We start from the raw sequence: 27,394 nt of genomic DNA on the forward strand, positions 1-27,394 counted from the left end.
GGTCTCATAAGGGATGGTTGTCCAACCAAGGCCAACTTTTTAAAAGTTGGTTTTCATTCATCTTGGAAAACTAAATTTTGAGGTGACCCTACACTCACATGGAAGTGGTCACATACCTAAGAATGTCCCTTTCCCATAGGAATATCATATAGGCCTTCAAAAATTACCTAAACTCAAATCTAGGAGTTTGCTCAACCCCCCAAAAACTCATCTAAATTTTTCAAACGAGTTCCAAGTGATTTGACTAGACCTAAGGCTCTCAAACCAAGTGGTTCATATGGGGATTCCAAAATGGTACTATGGTAAGGTCAAGATATCCACATCCCCAAATGGACATGTCATTGCCACATATGCTGAACACAAGTGTCAATTGACACCAAAAAAGCACATCACATTACACATGGCATCTCTATTCAAGAGTAAAAAATTAAAAAATTATAAGTAACAATTAAACACTCATGCAAGCATCACATTTACGAATAAAAACACTACTACAAATGATGTTTTGTCTCTTCAATAGATGCAACTTTGGCTAACCGTTTTACAAATGTTTGATCCTAGTTATCTAAATTTAATTCCATGGGATTTATTGCACATCTCAATTAAAATATCGATAGTCCAAGAAATCACATATATGCATATATATAAACAAAGTACAGAAACCACAACATTCACATAATTCAATTCACCATTTTACCAATTCAATCAAATTCAATGCTTTCTAATTTAAGATATGGAACATATATGATTGACATTAAACCCTTTATTCACATCATACTAACTAAATTTTCCATTCATAATCATCTCATATAGGAAACACTCATCACAATATTATACCCTATTAATTTAGGTAACCATGATGAGGTCATTAACCATTATCCAATCATCATCATATGAGATAAAACATAATAGGATAAGGTACATAATCTATAAAATTAGTTAATTAAGTTGTATGCATAATGGTGTCAACACTAGTTTGCTAATCATTCATTAGGTAACAACATTACACCCTACATTGCCAATATTGTCTATATCATAAAATATCAATGTAGTAACTCAACATCCCATGATGAATATCCTCATAACATTACTAACACAATGATTCACTTGAAAATTTTATAGCATACATAATTTGGCCATGAAAATACTTATTGATCTAATACAATCTCCATCTACAATTTTCCTAATGATTCTTTCATGCCCAAGAAACCATATGCACATAAAGTATAAATTTAAGTTAAGCATCAATTAGGAAAATTTAGCATTTTATTACCACCTCTATATTATTGATTCATAACTCACACAAGGAAATAAATTAATGTCTTTCTAAGAGTTCCCACATGAACTTACATGGACACATAATCGACTTTTGAGAACCTAATATCTAATTTAAATCATGGTCACTTCTTATCATAATACACGTTCAATTGTGATTTCCAAAAAATTACTTCAATATAAATTTCTTAAGATAACTATTCATAATGCATCTATAATCGTAGGAGGAGAATATGGTTTAGGCATATAGCATTTGAATTAAATCCACTCACAACCATTCATATCTCATCAATATATAAACCTTATTACAATTTCACAATATGAATTCCACATAAATTACGTATAGAGATGAGTATATAGAGGAATTTATGTAGTTATCTAACATCCTTCATAATGTAATTTATAATTTACATGGAATCCAACACTCTTATTTCATTATTGTATTAATCACATAAATTAATAAATCATGACGTGGGTAAAAATGTATTATAACATCATCATCAATAGTATCAAGTCCTTGTCATATAGAGTTTAAACATGTCAATCTAATACCATCCAAATATAATAACTGATCATGAAAGTAAACATAAAGCTATATCACCCTCAATTAGGTTCTCACAATTTTCCAATCTATCAAGGGAATGACATACAAGAATCTTAGAAATCCCCTTAATGTAAAAAATCAAATTTCCACATCAACAATATTCTCAAGGAAAGTTGTCATTTATCTTTCAAATGGAACACCTCATCGCATATATAATCTTTCAATCCCTATAACAAAAGTACATTTACAAAATTAGGGTTTTTACTTAATGTACAAGATAAGGGGTCTTATATCCCCCACCCCGCTTTCTTTTGATTTTCTCTTGGAAGTCAACCAAAGTTTCAGAATGTACACCATAATTTTCAAGTGGCTACACATGTTGATAATATATTAAATCCCATAGTTTTGTAGAATAGTTGCTTGCAAGCACATGTGATACAAGATACTTTTTTTTAGCTTAGGACATAATGCAATTGAAATATGGATATTGATCAAAATACAATTAAGTCCAACACTCAGAATTTTATTGCATGATATACTCTTGTTCCAGTCTTCAAATATACCTATCATAATGCTTAGGCATAACCTGATTGAGCTTAAGCAATAATATTATACCTATTAAAATGATTATATGGGATTGATTATCCCTAATATTTAGTACATAGGAAAGCATGATGGTGAGGATATCTTCTCTAATGATCCCCATATCTATAAGATAAAAATCCATTTTGCCATGCTCTACCCCTTGCATAATTTGCTGACATCCACCTTGGTTATGGTCATTAAATAGATCACATTACAATGCACTTTGCCAACAATTTTCACTAGAAAATGCCTCAAAAAGTAACTTAAATCCAAATTTTAAATAGGCGAACAATTTCATAACCCACCTATCCCATCCCCCGCCCCCTGAAAAAAGAAAAAAAGAAAAAAAAGAAAGATAAAAGAAAGATAAACAAATCAAGAGAGGGTGTAAAAGTAAATAAAAATATGTCCCCAAGGAAAAATGGGACCATCAAAATGAAACTTGGCCAAGTAACCCAACTTTATGTTATACATTATTGGCAATAAAAAGAAAAGTGAAAGAATTCTCAATGAGGACTAGAGCAATAGACCACATCACTAAAAAAATCCACATTATAGGCACAAAGTGGTCATACCAAGGTTACTGGGGGAAGAGGGGCAAATAGTGGTCTTCTAGCCACACTTGCAAAATTTGATGACAAAATTATTGTACTAAAAGATTGGTGGTCCTATGAATAAAATCAAAACTGATTCTACACACCCTAGAATAAGATGGAAAAATAATATTCAAGGACATAATAGAAGGTCCATTATAAAATCCATATGATCCTACTTCACTTTTGTGGTAGACATCCTTCTTGGCCTATAGTAAGTATCATCAAATGGTGGTTTGTTCAATGAAATTCACAATGTGTAGGGACATCTATAAGAACTAGTGTCTTTAAAAAAATCTAGCAATTAAGGAGGTATCCTACTTCAAATCAAAGTGTTTGTTCCAAAAGGTAATAATTGTGGGGTTACTTTGAAATAATTTCATTATAAGAAAAGACTCTAACATATAGTCCTTCATCATTACCTTACTAGAATATATGTAATGCTGCACCTACTCTGTAATTCTAAGTTCTACTCTATAGATTAATCCTCCTCATCAATGTGTGCTAAAATTTGAGTTACTAAAATCATTGGGTTTGAAAAGCTTAATCTTACTTATGCATCCTTAATTTATAAACATGTATCCTTTCTACATACAACATATTAGTCTAGAAAAATTACAAGTTATCTCCAGGGACTAATAACTCACCAAGTTATCCTTTTCTTACTATTTCTTTTGCCTTAGTATAATGCCGCTTTAATTCTATCTTTTGTATTGCAAGGGTTCACCTTTTTTTTTTCTTTCTAATCTCCTTGTGAAGCTTTCTTACCCTAAATATTAGAGTTGTAAGAAGTTCAATGATTTTTAACACTATTAGAGGATAAGATCAATAGTCATAACCATTATATTGGTTCTATTATACATCTAAACACTTAACATAGTAATGACCAAATAAAAGTTTAAGTTTTCTAATATGCTGACTCAATGTTGCATCAACATGCATACAATGTGTCCTTTGTTTACCAACATGAACCTTTTGTATAAATGGTATATTGTTGACTTTCATCATTATTTTAAAGTTGTTTTATTGAAGTAGTTGTCTAACAACCTTCATGTGTAACTTGTGCTGAAGACTCTTGTCCTTATAATAGCACTTTTAATACCTTCTCAATTGAGGTTTTTAACTAGCTCAAAGGCTTCAATTACCTCTAGGTTTACTATTATATTGTGTGAGATGACCAACATTTATTTGCAAAAAACATTACATTTGATCTATATGCAAAGATGATTTATTTGACACAACTTTACTCAAATTTCTTCTAAGGAATTAACTTTTAATTTGACTCTCTACACACAATTTACATCATCACAATGTATTCTATCATTTAGAACAATCTCCCTTACAATCCTACTCTGCTACTTAACTTTTAATAATTCGAACATTAAAAGGGTCATCATCAAGATATTAAGGAAAAATCAAATTTACTTATGGAACCTTGAAAGAGAAGGGTGTGATTTAACTATAAACAATTTATACAGGACGAAATATCGTACGATAACAACTCTCCTCTCTATTCTAGGTTGTAGAAAACCTTTGACCAACCTCATCCTTAAATCAGTTTAGAGTTAGGGTAGGATATTTACCTATGAAATATTTTTATTTGGTGATAATCTAGTCCTAAAATTCTTTTACATTTTACAAGGTGAGCTAATAGAGGTGGTATTTGATTGAGGAAAAAAACACCAAGTTGTACTAATCCTTACTAGGCATATTATATGTTGCAATTGTATTGTAAAAGTGAAAGAGACAAACTAGAATAAGACTTATTTATATTATAGATATACTCTATAGGTTAAATAGATTCTTCAAGGTTTTACCTAAGTTTGGTTGACTAAGGTCTCAGTTAAAATTATCTACTTGACTTTGAGAAAATACCTCCCACCCCCTAACAGTAATTTTTAAAGCATTCACACTTAATGGGGTCAATCATAGTTCCAAAGATTAACCTCCTAGGGCCATAGTCTCCTTGTCCCTAATTAAAAATTATTAGACATATTTTAAATTCATGTTAAGTTAACAAATCCCATCAAAGAAAATTTGAAGTTCTTCTTACAATATATAAATTTCTTACAATAAGTAAATAAAATATTTTAAGTTTACTTTGATAATGATTTTATTTGATAAATTTATATTACACTTGATTAAATAAATTTAAAACTAAACCCAAACATTGACCCCTTATGTTCAAAGTTTGAGTATTAAGTAATTCTTTATATAGTTCCCATACTCCTCAAAATTAAATTATATATATATATCATTTCCATGCCCTAATTAAGGAATATCATAATTAAAATAAGGGTTTTTGATAGTCTTAATGTTAGCATTTGCACAATACATATTCATGGATATGTTTACTTTATTTCATTACTTAATTTATTTCTAATTTCTTTGGTTCTAATATTATTTAATTATTATAAGTTTGATACTAAATCCATGATTGAAAACTTTAATAGTAAAAATATTAAGTATTATTTCTATAATCACACTAAAATTATTTATCCTTCTTATTTCCTACCACTAATATTAATATTAATATTAATCTAATTAAGTTCGTAACTTAGGTTGTTGGTACTAATCCAATGTTCACTTGGTACAATATCACTTAAACTGTTAATAACACAAATTTACTTAATGACCTTATTCCAAGAGTCAAGTTGCAATTACTATCGTTAATAACTTTATTACTATTCAATTATCAATTTACTTTAACACACTCCCCTAAGGTGCAAGACCTATTTAATGACAATAATCATGTTTTTATATTAATAAAATCAAACATTAATACTTTGTTCATTTAAATTCAAAACTTAATTGAGATATTTCTATATCTTTAGTATTGCAATCTCTCTCTCTCTCTCTCTCTCTCTCTCTCTCTCTCTCTCTCTCTCTCTCTCTCTCTCTCTCTCTCTCTCTCTCTCTCTCTCTTTCACACACACACACACACACACACACAGTGAGGTCTATTATTGAGCCCTCATTAGATTACAATTATATTAATCTCCTTAATTATCACCTGCTTTATTGTTACATTTAATTTATTTAAAACTAAGTCTAATTAAAATCAATCTAGATGTTAAATCTCACGGTAAGACTTAGATATTGATCTAACAATTCAAACTATAAAGTTAGGTTTAAAATTTTAAGTCGCTACTACTTTATTCTTAAATAAGCATCAAGGATTCTAATATTATTCATCTCACTTATATTTATTGTTGACCCCTTGTAAAACTACTAACATTAAATAAAAATATCTTTAAAAAATTGGATAAAGAACATTTAAATCTCTAGACATATTAAGTCAATTATTTTTTAAGAAAAAAAAAAATATTTAAAGAAGAGAAAACTTCTAGACGAAAAGATCAACACATCAATTTAAAATAAAGTAAACAATCTTTTCCCCTCCTATTTCATAAATTCGCTAATTAGGGATACATTGACTTTATGATGAAAACAAAATCCATGTGAAACTCCCTTATTTCTTTTCTTTGTATTTCCCTCCTTCCATTAGCTCTCCCCTAACACTAATCTTGGATTAGGGTTAGGATCCTCAACAATAAATAACTCTTGTTTCCTTTTAACCCTCTTGTGCTCTAGGGTTTCAATGTTCTTACTCTCTCTTGCAAGTTATTATAATCTTGGATATATATATCTATATGTAAACACACACACACACACACACACACACACACACACACACACATGTACATTTACATCTATATATACATATATAGACATGTATATATATTCACATGTGTATGTATATAAATATATACTATGTGTGTGTGTATATACACATGTCTATATATATAAATATATACATGTATATGTATGCACACACATGTGTGTATCTAGATGTATATATTTATATCTATACATGTGTGTGTGTGTGTGTGTATTTTAATACTTTATTCTTTTGTATAAAATTTGTTGTTTGTGCAAGCCTAAATATTTGAGTAGGCCATGACTTTGTGACTTGCAAGGCCAATATAATGGTGGTGGTTTTATTTTATTTTATTTTTTTAGACCTACAACTCTACTCTTTATTTATCATCATTTTCTACATGCACATTGGATGTGACTATGATGACTTTGCCAGTTACCCTTACAGGGATGTTTGTCTTGTTCCTCGGCCATGACTAAGATAAGTCAGATTAACTGGACGATGATGATGTTTGAATGTAATATGGAGGAAGGGATTTTTTTTTTAAATGACAATATTCTTTTTTAAAGTGGGAGAGAAAAAATTGTTGTGCATGGTACCTTGTCATGGCTCTCCTGTTGTAGCTTTATAGAGCAAGGTCGAAAGCCTATGCACCTACCCACCCGTCGTTGGATTCAAAAAGAATGATGCTTTCCCTCCCATCTTTATGAGTTGGCAGCAATAACTGCCCACCTTGCCACCCTAGGGTTGGTTGGTGGCAGTGTCGATGCCCAAACTTTTATCCCTTTTAAAAAAAAAATTGTTTTGTAAAAAAAAAAGTATCATTGTTATTATTTTTTCATTTAGTATATTATCTTTATCTTTATTAGAGGTATTTTGCATCAATTATGTGGCTAAAATGTTAGTTCCTTGTTAAGTGATATATGCATTAAAAAATAGTATTTATAGGAAATGTATATATACTTCTCTCTTTTTTTTTTTGCTTGTTGCTTATTTGAAATTGGAGCTATACTTATTTATTGAATAATTACTCAAATCTTTACTTTGATGAAAGAAAGTGAAGCAAAAAGTAAGTTAATAAAAGTTATTTGTTTTAAATGTAAGGTATATGTCTAAAGACACTAGTTCTACCAATCTATTGTATTTTACTATGAAGTCTAGAAATGGAACTTAAGATTTTTCTAATTATTCTTTTAACCACCTAGATTAAATCTTATAGAAATTTTGTTTTCCTCTCTTGCTTCATCTTCAAACATTAGCAAATATGCAATAACTTTTACCTTGACCACGGACCCAAATACTACCCAAGTGTTGCTAAACCTGGGCTTTGATACCACATGTCATGCCCTAATTTCCTCTTCCCCCCACCCCCTTCCCACTAAATATATCAATTGTTTAAACAACACTTACATCTTGGATATATTGTTAAGATTTCTTCTTACTTATTATTTGACCAACAACTATATGTGACTGAAATAGCTATTAAGTTTGGTGAAAGTTTCCAAGGATTTTACAATTGTATTTATATATTGAAAATTTGAAGTTATTGCTAATAATTATGTTGTAATATAGCATAAAAAAAAATCTTTATTTGAAATAAAATAATACATCATGGGGATTATAACCGCGCTTTTATATTCGTAATTATTTAAAATATGAACTAAAAATGTACTTTTGCAAATAGAAAATAGAAAGTCATATTTTATTTCCCACTATCTACACTATTGTTAGGTGAAAATTTGAAATATAAAAAGAGTAGAGTTGATCTAATGTACAATTTGTTATTTTATTGACCCTTAGGTCATACTTGTGGCAATAGAACTTGAAGCAATACTACAAGTTGATTAAAATCAAGTCTAGAACAAAACTTCAATAAATTACACAATAAAATTTCTCCCTCATTTTATTTTGTTACAGCAATTAATATAAACTTTAAAATAACACAAATGCATAATAATATTTTCTTTAATTTCATTAAAGGGAATAATGTCTACATTACTTTTCTTTTAATGTTAACCTTTTGAAAGGGTACACAAGCCAAATATTTAAGAACTAAATTTTTCCCTTAGCAACCAACACAAGGAAAATTGAAAATAAACATTGATGGGAGATTCTCCCATATTATGTTACAACATGAAAACCATATTTAGATGGTGGGGTGGGGCAGTAAAAGCAACAACTCAACACTCCAAGCTTTATCAATCTTCACATAAAACTTGTAATAAGATCAAATATACTATGCCGTAAAGAGATCACCTCCTAGCCTAGGCCTTTATAAGGCCACCCTCAAGATAGGAGACCTAGATACCAAACAAAGGTATACATACATAGGACACAAAAATATATGAATTTACAAATTTACACCAACATCAGATATACATCCTTTTCTTCCCAAGCTTCATATTGACCCTCAATGGTCAACAAATGGAGTAAAGGTGGACATATCATTGAGGAGAGTGCCATAAAATAACAAAAATAAACATGCCTTCACAAGGAAATAATATCACAATGCTACCACATAGCTTTCCCTAAACCCTTATGACCCCTAATCGGGCTTTGCCAACCATAAACTCCCCTTATCCACACCCCCAACCCCCCACACCCCCCCACCCCCTTTTTGCAAAGTGGCACAAGGATCCCATACATTCTTGTTGCATCCCTCTCCTCTTTGAGGAGAGACTCCACACTCCAATAGAGACTCCTCCCTTTACCTCCAAGGCCATCTCAACCTCTCAAAGAAGAGATGATCCTTGCAAACACCCATAACAACACAAAAAAGAATTACAAGAAGACAATTCTTGAAAAATTATTGCAACACTACATCTTCACATGACAATAAGACACAAAAAATTCTTATAATACCAATCCTCAATCATGAACATAAATTGCATAAGCTAAGAGAGATACCAATCTTGGTCTAAGCCATGGGAAGAAAGTTGATGAAGAGCCACTTCCAAAACCTGCCAAGCTCCTAGAATGTCTCCCAAGTTGGAGAGTGGGCAAACGCCATGATGGAAGTATTATCATTAATGTCAAAGGATTTCTAGAGCATGAATGAAACTACAAGCATCATCAATATCAAAAGGTCTAAAAGAAGTATGGATATAAGGTAGATAAAAAGAAGATGAGTAAAACTCATCTTGGCACTTGGGAAAGACTATGTTTGAAGATATATGATAAAGCTATCAGAGATAAATACACATAAATATAAAGAACTTACTTAAGATGTTAAAGCAACACCATGTATTTGAAGACTTTATTGAATACACAAGTAAACTGCTATAAAGATAGTTTCTTTCAACATGGTCATTGACTTCATAGGCACAAAACATAATCAACAATGGAGAATGAATGTAGCATATATGCATTATATAACACATGAGTGTAGACATTGGTGTGAAGGTTGGCTGGAGTAAATATTTCTATGATGTTCTCAAAATAGATTAAGAGTTCATACAACATTCACAAGAGGGAAATAAGCATTGGATAGTATCATAATTAATAATATTGTTCAAGAATAGTAGATAATAGCCATTTTGAAAATAAAATAAAAGGCATTTTTTTCTCACATGAGGTGCACACTTTCCAAGGTGGGTGGAAAGAAGGAAACTAAGCTTGTAAAGAATTTAGAGAACTTGGAGCATTCCTTCATTCTTTGATGCGGGCACATCCTGGGTGTAAAAGAAATCTTGCATCACCCAAAAAAAATGTTTTCTTTTTAGTCTTTAATAAGTAGCAGACAGGGTGGTTACAATTTATGGGAACTTACTATTTTTAGTAAGTTTTTCATACGAGCTTGGAATGTCCTCATTTTCCATAGGAAGGTTCATTATAGAGTTATAAGCATACCGTAACAATCTCATTGCTCTAGCTTAAGTATTAGAGAAGTTATTGTGAATTTTTAGTGGAAATTTTAGGGGAAAAATCTTTAGGCTCACCATTGGAGGCCTTAGAGTGCCTAGATGAGGTCCAAAAACTAGAAAAAAGGGCTCTAGCATAGTTCTAAGCCTATAGATCAGTAGTTGGTGTTTCCAAAAAGTGGTTATAATAGCCAATCAAAGCAACAGTTAGAGAGTTATAGTCTTCCGAAGTTGGGCTACCCGAAACTTCTAAAATAATTGTCAAATATGTATTTGGCTAATTCTATATGTTTTGTTAGGGGTTGTTGGCCCTAGGTATTAAGTTTCAATGTCTAGAACCTTCTCGGGCATCATAAAATTGCTTATTTAAGAAAGGCTCGAACATTGTCTAGAAGAGCTCTGGGTGGTAGTTCGTAGTTTAGTCTTGCAGATTACTGTAATGAAGGCACCCATGTGGATTAGCATATTGTACTTGTGAATTTTGTATTTCCGCATTTGAGGCACAAATAAGAAGTCTATATTTTTTTCTCACATTTGCTATTGGTTTTTTGTTTCTATTATGGTTTATGGTATTAAGGGGAGCACCCTTCATCATTCTTGCATTCTTAGCTAGTTTTTATTCTAATTGTATTATAGAATACTCTTTAGCTTAGTTTCTTGTTATTGCATAGCTTAGATCACCTATCTTAATTAGAGGGCTTTGTAATACTTCCATTCTTGTTTGTTTTGACTTGCATTTACATATTTTAGCTTAGCTCTTGCATCTCATTCTACAGTAGCTTACATTTGCATTTCATCTCAGCTTTGATTCTTGGATACTAGCATACTTTCTCTTGTCTTGGAATCTTTGATTCTTCGGTGCACCTTGCAAGGGTTGCATACTAGGTTTATTTGAGATTCACTCTCATATCTCTTACACGTCATTGATAGGGAGCTCTAAGTCACCATTCAAGGTTCCTAATCTATTGGATCCCTTGAATAGAAATGTCTTAGAGAAGTTTACTATTTTTTAGTATACATTTTTTGCACCCACTGTAGGGCTAGAACCAAGTTTTTAGCTCCATTTTCTTACATTTTTTATTTGCTTGAATTTTAGTTTCATTTCTTATTTATGGCTTTTCACAACCACTTATTCAATCTAATCAAGTGGTTTTGTAGGATTCTTACTTTGGTTTTAAGGATACCCTTGTGTAGATTGACTTGAAGTCAAAAACCCTAGGCTTTGAAACATTTGATTGTATCTTTCAAATAGCTTAGTATTTGGATCTGAAATTGTTTTTACATGTTTGAGGTGGATTGTAGATGACTCGGTCCAAAATTTAGATTTTCTGATCTCATTTCTATGAGTTATATTTTTTTCTTTATTTTCATAAAAAATGTTTCTAGTTGCAAATCAGTGATTTTTTTAAAAACTTTATATTTTTGGAAAGTTTTAAGAATTCTACAGGGGTTACTTCTTTGATTTTTTGATTTAGATGTCATATCATGATGCAATTGGCCAATTTATGAAAACTAGTCCATTTTGACAAAATCAGTCCTTATGGCACAATTGAAGAGATATTGCTAAAATTCTTGAATTTTTTGAAATATCTCTAATTTTTACTATAAATATCTTCTTTTCCTTTTTATTTTTGGAGCCAAAATTAGAACATAAAGATCCAATCTTGTTGACTAGGTCAAAAAGAAAAAAAGAGCATTTGGTGATTAGCTTGCACTTTATTTGCACATGGTCTAATGTAGGATATGAGTTTCCATTTAATTTATTTTCGTTGAATTATCATATTTCTCCATGATTCCATGTGCTTGATTGAAGCTTGTAAAGGCAACTTGGAGGTCAAAGGAGCATAAAATGGAAAAAAAATAGAAAGTGTGAAATCTAGGTGCATATGTTCCAAAACTTCTTATTTTCATTGTAAATATTGATCATTGGATTTTTTTCATCATCAAATCATTTCTTTTTTTTGGTCAAGTTTTTTGGTGTCTTCCCAATCTTGAAAAAGGTTTAAAATCAACCATTCACATTTGAATTTGGGCTCAAAATGAACCCCAAGGTTTTCTTATTTATGTTTTCTTCTTACATCCTTGTTAAGGAGTTTGAGGGGAACATAAATAAGAGATCTAGTTTTTCATTTTTAGGGGGGGCTACTTAGAGAAGAGATCACTCTAGGGTATGATCTCAACTCCCATGTTCTAGTAGAGTATAAATAGTGAAACTTGAATCTAAAGATAGGCCTCTTAGAAGTAGCAATATTCTCAACCTTGGTTAAGCCCCAAATAAATTTATAGCTTTGGGAATTGAAGGTGAAGATTGGGTTGCCATTGCTTCCTGACTGTTTGGCAGTATATTCTCTATCATCTATAGATTTGGACCTCATGTACCTTGTGTATATCGAGGACATCTCCTAGTTGAGCTTGTGCATCCTTGTAGAAACTTTAATAGGTCATTGGTGTGCTTGATGTGCTTGGATTTTTAAAACCTTTCCCACTTGGAACAAAAGGGGACACATCCATAAAATTGAGCCTTAGGAATTTTTTCTTCTGCATGCTTTCATTGTGTGTGTTTTTTTAAAATTATTTATTTAAATCATAAAATTTCAAAAACACAAAAAACTCAAAAAACTCAAAAAAAAAATTCTTCCGGGTTTAAACATTTTTTCTTTTGTTTCTTTCTAGAAGGAGTTTCATCATAGGAATTTTATTTTCTATGTTTCTAGTGTTTGAAATTGCTTAAAATAGCTCTTTGGTCTTACAAATCTTGGTCTTTTCCACCTTCTTGGTCTATGTCAACATACTAGGACCTTTTTTTGTGGAAATGTAACATTGATTTCTTGAGTACACTCTTTATATATTATAAATCTTTAGATGTTCACTTGTGTGTCTATCTTTGTCTATCTATCTATGGCTTTGATACTATCTCTTGGCTTGAGTCACGGGTGTTGTAAATTACTTGGAAACTTTTCCTGACAAGTCACTCTAATCTATCTCTACTATCTTGGCAAGTGAACACTCTACCTCTCTAGTTTGGACATCAAGTTATCTTGTGTCACCTCATTAGCTTCTTCTAGTCTCCTTCATGCTTGACTTTCTATCTACTGCTATGGGGTCCAAATCTTTTTCTACTAAACTTCAACTGAGTCCTATTGATCTTAAATCCTTGATGAGGTTAAGAAATTTCAAGACCTATATACTAAATATGGAAAACTAGAAAAGAGATTTGATCCTTCTTACCATATTCTCACTAGGAACATGATAGATATACAAGTTGACCTTGTAAAGAGGATAAGAGAAATAATGCCATCATCACATGAGCTTCCCTTAAGCTCTCAATATACATATGATTCATCTTCTTTAAAGCCACATTTACCTTCTTCTAGGTCTATACACTCTATATATGACTCAAACAAATAAAATGACTCTAGAGGAAGAGTTTGGGCACATAGACCTAAATGTGAAATTACCCCATTGGGAGACTCATATGATATGGTGATCAATACCTTGTAAACAAGATAGTCATGTTACCAAACAAATCTAGACCTTATGAACCTAAAATCAAACCTCCATGGGAGAGGTGATCACTTTTGCAACTACCACAGAAACAGAGGTCATACAACTCAAGATTGTGTGGAGTTGAAAGATAAAATTCAAGATCTTATTGATGCTGGGGTTGTTGATGTTGGAACCACTAATGACTCATGTGAAGAGGATACTTCTCTTGAGCAAGATAATATAGATAAACCTATGTCTAGTGGTGGTCCCCTTGTAGCCTCTTGTTCTTACAACACTTATGCAACTCCCGAAACCTCAAAGATTTCCAACATTCTTCCATCAAACAAAGAACCTAATGCTGTTCACACTAGCTATGCATACCCTCAAGAGATGCCTCTAAAATAAACTTAAGGTAATATACACTTGGCTTCAAATATTGTCCATACCATTAAGACAAATTATCCTCAACCTTCATGCGATGATATGCCTTCTATGCTCACTTAAACCAGTCCTTTGTTACCTCTTCAAGATCATATTTGAAAATTGTTTAGCACTCCCCTCAGGATTCATGACAAGGTCTTAACTGTCTCCTATGCACTATAACTTGAGTGGTTATATCTAGCATTAATAGATTGATATTTGTGTGCAATGACAACCACACTCTAGAAAGTGGTATGAGAGCTTGGTTACAAGTTCAAGTCCTCAGACCCTCAGGTAATGTTGAGGGGGAGATTATTGGAAAAATGTTCAACGCTCTCCTAAGGATTTGTGTCAAGGGCTTAAATTCCTCCTATGCACTATAACCTGAGTGGTTGTACTAGGCACTAACATATCATCCTTTTGGTGCAATGACAAGCCCACTCTAACAGATCCTACCATAAAAACCTCACATTCTCCCATATCCTTAGGAGTATCTCCATGTCAATAAAACTCTCAAAAAGATGAATAAAAATTATCAAGAAAGATCAAGATCAAGATCAAGATCCCTTTAATCTGTTGCAAGATTTCACTTTTCCATATTGTAAGAATTTGTCTAAGGGCAAAATTCACTCAATAACTAAGAACTCAAACACAAGCACAATTGTAGACCGAGAGAGAGAGAGAGAGAGAGAGAGAGAGAGAGAGAGAGAGAGAGAGAGAGAGAGAGAGAGAGAGAGAGAGAGAGAGAGAGAGAGAGAGAGAGAGAGAGAGAGAGAGTATGATTAGAATGATGATATATTCAATATGCCATGATTAAGAGTACACTAGGAGTGCCTGCATATAAAGGCCTCTGAGATACATCTAGAATGACTTGTAATAAACTACATGATATGTCAACAACCAAGCACATGTCCACCAGATATAGGTTATCCTCCATTAAGTACAAAAGTAAGTGTGGTAATGAGAGGATAAGCCTACAAGGGTGTGACATGCAAATCAGTGTTGTAGACACCATGTGCTAAAATAGAGTTGTGTAATCCTGTGTTGTCAACATGACAACTCAAAAAGGTGAGAAAACTCCTAAGTGTCTCACAAATAAAAATAATAAAATAATGCAAAATAATTAAATAATGCATTAACCTAAGTAAACTTAAGTAAGTGTAAATATGAAATACTTTTTTACACCAACACCCCCCCTTAAGCGCAACTTAGGTGAATGCCCTTAAGCTTATGAAACAAGGATGAAGATGAAAAATGGGTCCCAGCTACTCAACCATGTTAGGTACCCATGTACATAATGAAGATGCAAATCTCTCATAAAGTGGGGAAAGAGGGAAAACCTCATGGGAAAAACCCTCCCCCAAAAAGAGAGATAAATAGGAATGCATGAATGGATGGAGTAATCAAGACCCCCCCATTACTACATACATCTAGTATATACATAAGAGAATGATAAGAGAAGGAAGAGAGACATAATAGGCTCCCCCCACAAAAGAAGAATGTCGACAAGTGAAAGCTGCTCCGATGAAGAAGCTAGTCCAAGAATGCAGAATGGTGTTCCTCCCCTTAGGAAGAAACAAAGGCAAAGATACAACCCTGAAGATGTATGGTGTCCCTGAAACTTGCTCAAGTATCCTTGTGCTGATGCTGAAGCTCACCCCTTCCAACTATGCTGAAAAGAATGAATGCAAATTAGGTAAGGATGTCTGTTGAACCTGTTCCACTAAACCATCTATCTCCTCAACTAACAAAGAGACCTCCACTAATTATTATTCATAAGGATCCACAATCATGCCAACCTATGAAGATTGATCATGTAGAGAATGGACATGAGGGCCAGAGTGACCCCTCGCAATAACTGTAGAAGGATCACCTTCATCAATGAGAAGATGTAAGTCCTCAAGTCTATCTCCCAAGTCAATTGAAGCTGGAGCGGGAAGAAAAGATGTACTATGATGTGATGGACCTTTCACTATGGCAATGTAAGCATGTGGACTAGATTGATGTGACCTCTCACTATAATTGTCGATAGAACCCCATGTGTCTGAAGCTATTGAAGCACTATCATTGGTGTCACTATCAGTTTCCACTGTGTATGATGTGCGGAGAGGAGTAGAGGATAAGCTGGGTGAAACTTCCTCAAAGTGAAAATACTTCTCCACAAAAATCTCGTGTGTCTTTGGATCCATTAGTTTGTAAGCCTTTGCATTGTCTTCATACCCAATGAAAGTACAAGGCCTAGGTGTCAGTGCCTTGCAACCCCTGGAAGATAGGTTTGGCCAAGCTAGACAACCTAAGACTCTAAGGTGACTCACAAAGCCATGCCTCAAAAGGAGTCTTCCCATCTAAGGCATTATGAGGAGACCTATTAAGTATGTGAGTAGCATTGCTAATGGATTCAACTTCTAATACAGGATCGAGAGACTTGGATTTAATCATGAAACTTGCTATGGTCTTGAGAGTCCTAATCCTCATAGATGCAACATTTGTCTTGTGTGGACTGAATGCTGGTAGGTTCTGAAGATCAATCCCCTCAATTTTGCAAAAGTTCCTAAGTCTTCTATCTACATATTTTTTCTCATTGTCCACCCTTAGTACCTTGATGGCTTTCCTTGACTTGTGTTCAACATGAGTCCTGAATTCTTGAAGCTTATGAAACACTTCACTCTTATGATGAAGGAAGAAGAACCAAGTGAATCTTGAAAATTCATCAACAAATGTGAGTATGTAGTGGCCTTGGTTAATTGAAGTCATTGCAAAAGGTCTTGCTAAAACCAAGTGAACTAGCTAAAGAACAACTAGAGCTTGAGAAGACTTCCCTTTATCATACTTCTCCTTGAGATTCATATCCACTAAGCAAGATGAACACTCTCCCTTAGAAAAGTTGATATTTGGTAGACCTTTGACCATGCGTTTTGAGCAAAGTTGCTGAAGAGAGCAAAAGTCAAGGTGACAGAACCGCTCATGGCATAGGTTGATGTTTGAAGTAGAGTGATTCAACAAGGCTTGAGAAGGACTCTTAGGCACAAAGTGGGAGATGGAATAAAGCCTCTTGTCATCATTGACTTTCCCCACTGCAACCAATGAATCATCTCAAAGACTTCACACCATCATTGAATCTGGAAGGAACTCAACCTTATGACCATCTCCAAGGTGTGTGATTTGGTAAACTAATAGGAGATTGGAGCTAAGGTTTGGAATGTAGAGAACATCTTTGAATTACCCATTTTCCATTTCCACATGTCCTTTCCCTTCAACTTCCATCTTAGTATCATCTCCCACGAAGATGTGTGGCACCTTTGATTGCTTCAATGAAGAAAAATCTTCCTTTAAAGAACCCATGTGGTAAGAGGCACTTGAGTCAAGTATCCATTTTAAAGAAGAACTTGTGTTTTCCATAAGTGCTTGCCCTTTACCCTTTGAAGAGGTTGGAGTTGAATCCTTGGAAGTACCTGACACTTGAATCTTGTTCTTCTTGAGTAGGTTTTCTAACTCATCGATTCTCTGTCTTGCAATGATGCTCATCATGATTTGGATTTTTGCAGTATGCACAAAAAAGTTTTTCCTTCTTGTCATTACTTCCCTTCTTGTTGGAAGAAGAATTGCCTTGTGGAGAGGAGGATTGTTGTGTCTCAAATTGTGTTTTCTGCTTCCACTACTTGTTGTTGTTGTTGCTTTTCCCTCCTTGACTTCTCATCACTAGCCACCAAGGCTTTCATTTTTGATGACTTGAGAAGTCCTAAATCCAACAAGTGAGATTGTTTAGCAATAAACATCTCTATAAATGCATCAAATGAAGGCTTTTGGTAAGCAGATCCCATGGTCATCCTATGAGTATTAAAACTCGAAACAAAGTTAATGTACTTAGAAGGTAGCCTCTTCAGGATGTGATGAATCAACCTGTTATCCTTCATGGGATTTCCACAATCTTTAAGAAGTGCCCTATACTCATTAGCTTTGATGATGTAATCTTGAATTATGTCAAAAAAATTAGGATCTAAGAGAAGTAGATCATCCTCAATCTGAAATCCCTTTTCTTCATCCACCTTACCATACAATTGTTCAAGTTTATCCCAAGCTTCTTTGGAGTTTGAACAATTTTTAATGTGAAAGAGAAGATCCCCATGTACACAAATCCTGATAACTCGTAAAGCCTATTGGTCTTGATTTTTCCAATCAATGAGTTCTTTAGCATTAGTAGGTTTGGTAATTGTACCATCAACATAAAGACTATATCTGTTTTCCATTAATCTACTCCATGTAGAATAGTTGAGTGAAGTTAGAGGAGGACATTTAAAACCCATGATGTAGAATTTGAAAAGAGCACAATAAAGAGACACAAAAAACACAGTACACCCCCCCCCTTTTCACTCAATCAAAAGACCCCCCCCCCAAAAAAGATGCTTTTGGCACTTTATAAGTAGTGGGTGTACAATGGGCCACTTGTCAAAATGAACAAAGTGGACTTTTTTATTTTTCTTTTACAACTACCTTATGAGGCTTAAATCTATCACTTAAGCATTGTAGCTTAGATTTACAACAATTTTGAAAAGAATCAAAGCTTTACAATGCTGGAAAAGGCCTAATTCTAAAATTGAGAAATTGGTCCACACAACCATAGAATTTGACTTCAGATTTGGAAAGTAGATGAAAAAATATGCACTTTCAAAAAAAATAGAACCTGAAAAAGTGACCAAATGTGCTCGTTCAGAGTGTTTAAAGTTGCAAAAGGCAGGATTATACAAGTTCAATCACCAAAAAATGCAATTTTTGCACCAAAACTAGAATACAACTCCACCACTAGAAAATTTAGGAAATTCTACCCAATTTCAAAAAATATTGCCCCTGAATTGGAGTCTGGATGTCCAAGTTATGGGCTCGCAAAGTCAGGCTGCCAAACTAAAAAGCAATCTGGAGAGGGGTCTGGAGCAAAAAATGCGAGTCTAAATTTGACGGTCAAACAACCATCTCTGAAGTTGTAAAATGAATGGGTTTGATGATCAAATGGGCATCAAATTTAACCTAGTAAAAGATGATGTTAGAAAAAATCTAGGCCCCCTGCTGATGTGTCAGGCTGATTTGGCATCTATACAGTATGGAATGATGATGTGTCAAAATGTCATACTGCTGATGTGGCACTACCAGATTCCATGTGGCATGTGGCAATTCTGGACTTACGTGTCCACTATGGTGTCAATGGAGGCTAAGCTGTCAAATAATGATCTGTGCTATCTGTGGCAGGTTAGACTGGAGACATGTGTCCAAGTTTGGAGCGCCTGTGCATCAGTCTTGTCACTGTGAGTTGTTGACTATTGGCGGATGTCTACGGGAATGCCATGTGGTGCAGTGTGAGAGATCTACTATCACAAGTGTAGGGCAAGAAACATAGCCACTGTAAAATAGAGTGCAACAATGGGTTTCAAATGACGTCGCCAAAATTATGAGTGTAGGAGTCTTAACTTGCACGGAGAGCGGGAAAAATTGATGGGACAATCTGTGCAAGAAAATTTATGGTCAAAATATTCTCGTTGGAGATGCCTGTTGTCACTTAGGTTTGCACCCTTGTCCAAAGCCTATGCATGAGGACAACCTAGTGAAACATGGAAACAACCTCCAAGTTGTGGGACTTGAACTGTGAGGTTGAGTCTCTGGAGAAGGCCGCCTTCCTCTTCCTATCAGGATGCACCTAACTACTCTTGGAGAGGACAAGGGAGAAGGAGGGCATGAAAGAAAATCTACCTAATCTAATCTAAAGAGGTGATGCACCAAAATAGAGTGTTCAGACCAATCTCTGCCCATATATGCACTATTGAACCAGAATGAAACTAAGGATATACACATTCAGACTTGCTTTTAATCTAATAACCACATGCAGATCAAAAAAGTTGAATGAATGACACGAGGAAAGAGAAGATTCACTTGTATGTCATTTACAAGATGAAAAAGATACAGTCAGGCAGATTACAGAATTTCACAAAACAATGGTGAAGGCAAAGAGTTCTTGCACTTTCATACCAATGGCTGAAGGAGATAAGGTAGAGAATCATACAGTTCAGAGGCAAGGGGAATTTTACACTGGAGTTGCAGAGCAATAGCATAGGACAACAAAGAATGTTTCGACCCTTTCAAAATTTACAAAATCTACCTTTATAGTGCAAACATAACTGAGATGTCCTCTAATTGTAGTTACTCCTCAACCACTAGATTGAAGTCCTGCAGAAAATAATCATGAGGAAAATCTAATCATGGATACAGATCTAGGGCAATGATATCTGATCTTTTGTGTCAAATAATGTCTTGAGAAGACAGAAACGGTGCCATAATTGTGCTCTGACTAGGTAGATGGATTACCGGAGGTAGTGGAGTGCTCTCCCACATTTAGCATTCATTTTCTTGTGGTTGGGATTGATCATGAAGATTGGATTCACAAAAAACCTTGATTTCCTTTGTTCCTGGTTCATGAATCAACAAGTTAACTTAGTCAATCTATCTTGGCATTGGGATGAGCCATGTGGGCCAATCAGTTCATTCCATTCTGCCACCTCATGGGTCTTACGTGGTTGACCATTTCATCCTTCACTAACTGCGCCAACCTTTCTCAAAGAATATTGACTGTGACGTTACACTAACCACCAGCTGCATCTAACCATTACTGCCTCAACAGGACCCACAAAACTCTGAGGATACATGGAAAATCCTCGCTATGTCACTATAGCTAAAGATCGAGCATCTTTCCATAACGACCTAGCGAGAATCATTGATCTTCCACCATTCGATGGTCCTGAAGATTCACCCACTCTGTTAGTGTGCTGACCAATAGAAACCTGGCCTTTCTCCAACTTGTCCAATAAGTTCTTGCTTTTGTGGCCTGCCAAGGAAAATAGGACCCACAATCCATGTGTCACCAGGTCGTTAATTTTCCATACCTAAACAGTGTGCATCCTCCCATAGTGAGTTAACGAGGACCTTTGATCCATGCTGATTTGACGTTAGTGAAAGATGCACTAAAGGGATTGGCCCACTTTTTCACTGTTATCGCCCTAGCCAATGAGAGATTGACCAGCTACCAACGTGTCATTAATCTATACACTCATTCTTGGTGCATCATTGGTTCGAGGTGTACCCTATGGCTTATGGAAGAAACATGGCCCCACAAGACACGTGGCAGTGAATCACTATCTTGCTATATACATTTTCTGAGCATCTTTCCATAGCGAGTTAGTGAGGACAGTTTATTTTGCATTGATCCGATGGTCAGAATCCCTCCTGAGCATCCACGTCACATTAGGTCCCACCAAACACTCATTTCATGGTGACTCGCTTTGTCGCTAACGACGAGCTGTTTGAATTTTCTAGTAGCGAGGTAGCGAGCACCGGTGACTTTAACCAAACTCGGAGTTGAAAAAACAAAAAAAAAAAACCACCGCTGCCAAATTGGGCCTGTCGATCTACATGGAAAACACTCACTAAGTCGCTATGCATATTTATCGAGCAACTTTTATTGGCGACATAGCGAGGGTCGTAGATCCTGATAAGATACAACGACGGGATAAGATGCAGGCCAGCCGAAATATATCATAAGTTTGATTTTTTTAAATCTTTTTGATGTTTCTCAGGCATTTAAAATAACATTAACTCTAGGAACTAGCTGTTGGCGGGTAAGCATTTAAAATTTGAATATTGGCGGGGCACAAAATGAGCAACAATGCCCTCAACGCAGTCAACGAGAATAATGCTGCGGTCGCCAGATAATATTTTCATGTGTACTGGATGCAACAATAGCTTTTGAAATATCCATTGTCCCTAATGAAATATGCGTTATCCTTGCCCTACCAAATTCCTTTAAACTATCGCTGGAAATCTGAGATCTGCAGGTGGGAAATGTTGCAAGGTTTAGTCCTACATGGGACATGCGAAGGCCTCCACTTTGTTTTAAAAATAAAGCCATGGGGAATGAAAGTAAAAGCCCACTGGTGTGGGTATGTTGAACATTCAAAGGATGTCAAAATGTGAATGAAGTGTCAATAAAGTGGTTCATTTGCCTGATTTTACAGTGCAATGCCCAGATTTGGTACGACCAGGAAGTGTAGTGTCGAACCAAATATATGTAAATGCCTGCCAAATGCCTATGATTAAAATAAAATATACCCTATGCAGAGCCGAGATTTGATAGCCTGATTATGCAAAAAAAATTCTCTGCTAGGAAATAAATTTGAAAAATTTGCAGTCGAAAAAAAATGCAGATCCAAAGGAATTAATTAAATCCACAAAAAATGACCATACTTGAACTGCAAATCGGGGCCTCCGAGTTCCAATTTGCAAAATTTTTTAACCTCATGATCAACTTTCAGCCTTGAGGTAGCCGAGTTTATAGTCAATTTTCACCAATTCAGCATTCTAGACACAATGGCGAGGTCAAATTTGGCTCTAGATATTCTCAATTTCTGTAGTACTCCAGATTTAGGCTAAGGTGCTGAAGAAAGGGTGGTCTCTAATGACTATGTGATGAGAAAGTCTCCAAGCTCTGATACCATGTAAGAATTTTCCTAAGGGAAAAATTCACCCAGGAACTAAGAACTCAAACACAAGCACAACTGTAGACCAAGAGAGAGAGAGAGAGAGTATGATCAGAATGATGATATATTCAATATGCCATGATTAAGAGTACACTAGGAGTGCCTATTAATAAAGGCCTCTGAGATAAATCTGGAATTCCTTGTAATTAGCTACATGATATGTCAACGACCAGGCACATGTCCACCAGATATGGATTATCCTCCATTAAGTATGGAAGTAAGTGCAGTAATGAGAGGATAAGCCTACAAGGGTGTGACACACAAATCAATGTTGTAGACACCATGTGCTAAAATAGAGTTGTATACTCTTGTGTTGTCAACATGACAACTCAAAAAGATGCACAAACTCCTAAGTGTCTCCCAAATAAAAATAATTAAATAATGCAAAATAATTAAATAATGCATTAACCTAAGTAAACTTAAGTAAATGTAAATAGTAAATACTTATTTACACCAACACATATCCTATGTCTTATCCGCCTCCTAAGTATGTTGAAGATACCACTTCCACTATTCTCATTGATCTTAATGAAAATCATGAGAAATTTTTTATGACTATGCTATCCACAAAAACTTGTCAAGATCAAAGTATCCCCTCTTATTTGACTTCTCCATAGCCACTTCAAAAATATGTTCAAGATTCAAATGCTCCTATCAAAAGTGTTGCTCCTATCAAAGTTAATCATAAGTCTATTTATGGCGTTGGTCACTTTTCTCACTCTAAAGATGTTGATATCCCTACTCACTATCTATTTGCATCTCCTAAGTTATCCTTGGTTCTTATCCATCAAAGCTAAAGCCTTCAAATATTCCTTCCATAATGGGACCTTATGTGCCTCCATCTCTTACTTCCACTCTTAGCTCTCCTATTATACCTTGAGATCAACAAAGATACTCATCCTTGACAAATTTCCTTCATCCCATCCATGAAAATTCACCATATCATCTTTGTCCATCCAAAAATACCAAGTCTTTTGCAAGAAATTTCAATGTAAAACATAAGAAATGAAAGAATCCATTTACAAATGAGGACCACTATGTCCTATATAACCAACATGTGAATACAAAAAAGAATAGCTATTCAAGAGACCAAAAAAGTCTACTAAACAAGGAAAAAAAAAAAAAAAAAAAGGGTTCCTAAATCCATAGTTGAAGAAATGCACTCTAAAACATCTAAAGGAAAAAAAAATCAAAAGATATATGGATTCCCAAGTCTCTTTTGAAAGATTTGAATATTGTTCAAACGAATAAAAGTTGACATTCAAGCTTCCAAAGGCTTCTACTCCATTTTCTTCTAAGCATCTTCCTCAAAAAATTTCAAAGGATTCCACTCCATCTTCTTCCAAATATCTTCCTCAAATCTTTCAAATCCTCAAGAAATTTCATTCGCAATTCCTTCATCATTCCATCACCCTTCAAGGTGTGTGTCAATGTTGATCTTTCCTACTTTTTCACCTATCCTTGTGCAAAATTTTTAAGGCTACACTTACAAACTATCCATACTCCTTCTAGCCTTCCAATTCATGATACCTTATCCTCCTTATACGTAAATTCTACTAGCACTTGGGTGAGTGAACCAACTTGGTGTACAAAAAAGTGGACACCCAAAAAAAGGCAAGATTTTTAATAACCTGATTGGGTTATTTAAAAGTGAAATGTCGGCCAGGCTAGGTATCCAAGCCTAGCCATTATACTTTAAAAAACTTGATCAGGTTTTGTAAACTATACTTTTTTTTTGTTGTTCATTTTTTAGGGCATTTTTATACCCTAAAATAGTAGCATCAACGTGGAGTGCAAAGAAGAACATCAAAATCTGATCGAGTTTAGCATTAAAATGAATTTTATTTTGCATTTCCATCCATGGCACCCCACAAATGAGGTAGGTCTTCATCCTATTTGTCATTTATGTATATTTTTATCAAATTTTGTTATGTGGTTTTGTAATTTATAAGTTTTGTAATTGTTGTTTAAATTGTTTAATATAGATGCATCGAGGAATCCAAGAAAACAAGGGAGAGATGAAAGACCACCTCCTACACAATCAAACCCACCACCCATCATGACACAACCAAAAAACACTCCACCTATTGTGACACAACCGCAAAACCCTCCACCCACTATGACACAAACACAAAACCCTCCACTTAGTGTTCCTGTTCAACAACCACCTCCTCCTATGAACCCTTCATGTAGACAATTACATCATTTAACTACTACAAAAGAGAACCTCATAAACTACCTTACACAAAATAGTGCTAACATTACCCAAATTGTCAATAGGTTGTGGTCATCTACACTTTCTCACCACTCAATCCTAGTGAATACACTTGAACAAATGGCCCAAAATGCAAATGAGGTGTCTAGGCAGGTTATGAAATGGGGTACATGGAGGGATAGGTGTCATGCATTTTATTCCAATATGCTATCATATCAGAAAGTGAAAGATAAAGACATAAAGAAAGGTTCTATATGTTATCTTTTCATTGATCCTATATCTGGCAACTCCCTATTACACACAACCAAAATTTTTCCTATTCATTAGTGCACTCATACTAGGATGAGATCATGTTTTTGGGATAAGTGGTACATGGTATTTGACCTAGCACCATGTAATAATTATGAGGTGCCTCTATATTCTTTGAGAAAGCTATAGTGTGAGTTCATCCTTGGCAAGAAGCCAAATTAATTTTACATTTGTCATTTCTAGGGTAGAGGGAGAGGCTTTGTGTAGGAGAAACCTAGGGCTTGTAGGGTGGTACCACAACATGAGAGGAGATTTACAACATGAAAATACATTACTGATGTTTTTCTCCCATCAATAGTAAAGGAATCTATTGATTTATAGATTTTTCATGTGGTTGCATCATTGAAAAAAGTTATAATTGAGCATGGCTTAGAGTTAGGTGGTTTTTCTTCACTTATGGCACCTCAAATATCATCAAATGCACCTTTATGGTCATCATAGCATGCAAAAACTCCATCATTATCACCTATGGCAGCAGGGTCATCACAACATGCAGAAACTCCATCATCATCACCTATGACACCAAGGTCATCACAATATATGACAACTCCATCATCATCACCTATAGCACTAGGGTCATCATAGTCATCATCACTTATGGAACCTCAAGCATCATAGCCTATGACAACCCCATTAACATCACATGCACCACTAGTGTCATTTATGCTTGTGTTTCTTGCACCACTATTGTCATCTTTGCTTATGTTAGCTGCACCACCAATGTCATCCTCTCTTGTGCCACCTACATCATCATCACATGCATCATTATAGTCTTCAGGGACCAATCAAGATTTTTGTTTTATTTGTCAGTACATGTGTGATGGGATAGATATGGAGGTGTCTCAGGATGGAGTGTTATCTCATCCATGTATACATTGTGGGTATACTTGTTATTCATACAGAGGTGGGGATTTCACACATAGATGATTAGATGGTGATGGTCTTCGGTGGATAGGATACACATGTTTGCTTGTTTGAGTTTTGACATGATATTATTTAAGCACCTGAATATTGTAAAAGTAAAAAAAAAAGATTTTTTTATAGATCACTCTAGATTTATATGTGAATAATATGCAATGTAGGGTACAACAAGCAATATGAGAAAACCACAAAGTACTTGTTTTTCTAGAGGTGCAAGGCTAGGAGAAAGAACACCCGAGGTAAATTTTTTCAAATATTCTTAAAAGTAAAATAATACATTGGCTTTAAAATATTGTTTCTTAATTGGTATGACACTAACAACCTGCTTATAGACACTCTTGCATCTCATACCATCATTGAAACCCTCCCATTCATCAAATCCATCCAATTCCCATCCATGTCTCCTGCTCCTAGCATTACAAAAACCCCATCTAATCAACCTCATGAGTTTTGACATGATATTATTTAATCACCTAAATATTGTAAATATTAGTTTTCCACAATCCATAAGACATTTCTCCTTGAGCTCTTTCATCCTGATGATGGATCATAGAGTGTGATCCGAAATGTTGATGCAAAAATTATCACACAATTTTCCCAGAAGTAATACAACAAAGATCACATAAATATTGTAAAAGTAATTTAAAAAAAATAAAATTATAGAGAACTTTAGATTGATATGTTCAAAAAATATGCAATGCAGGGTGCAGCAAGTGGTACGAGAACACCACATAGTACTCATTCTATTAGAGGTGCGAGGTTGGGAGCAAGAACACCCAAGGTAAAATTTTTAAAATATTCTTAAAAGTATAATAATACATTGGCTTTGAAATATTGTTTCTTAATTGGTCTTCTGAAAAGTACAATAAAACATTTCCATCTCCTACCATCATTAGAACCCTTCCAAATTCATCAAATCCATCCAATTCCCATCCACACATCTTGCCCC

Source organism: Cupressus sempervirens, chromosome 8 (assembly GCF_028749045.1).
Source record: "Cupressus sempervirens isolate cs-2001-9-10 chromosome 8, ASM2874904v1, whole genome shotgun sequence".
NCBI lineage: Eukaryota > Viridiplantae > Streptophyta > Pinopsida > Cupressales > Cupressaceae > Cupressus > Cupressus sempervirens.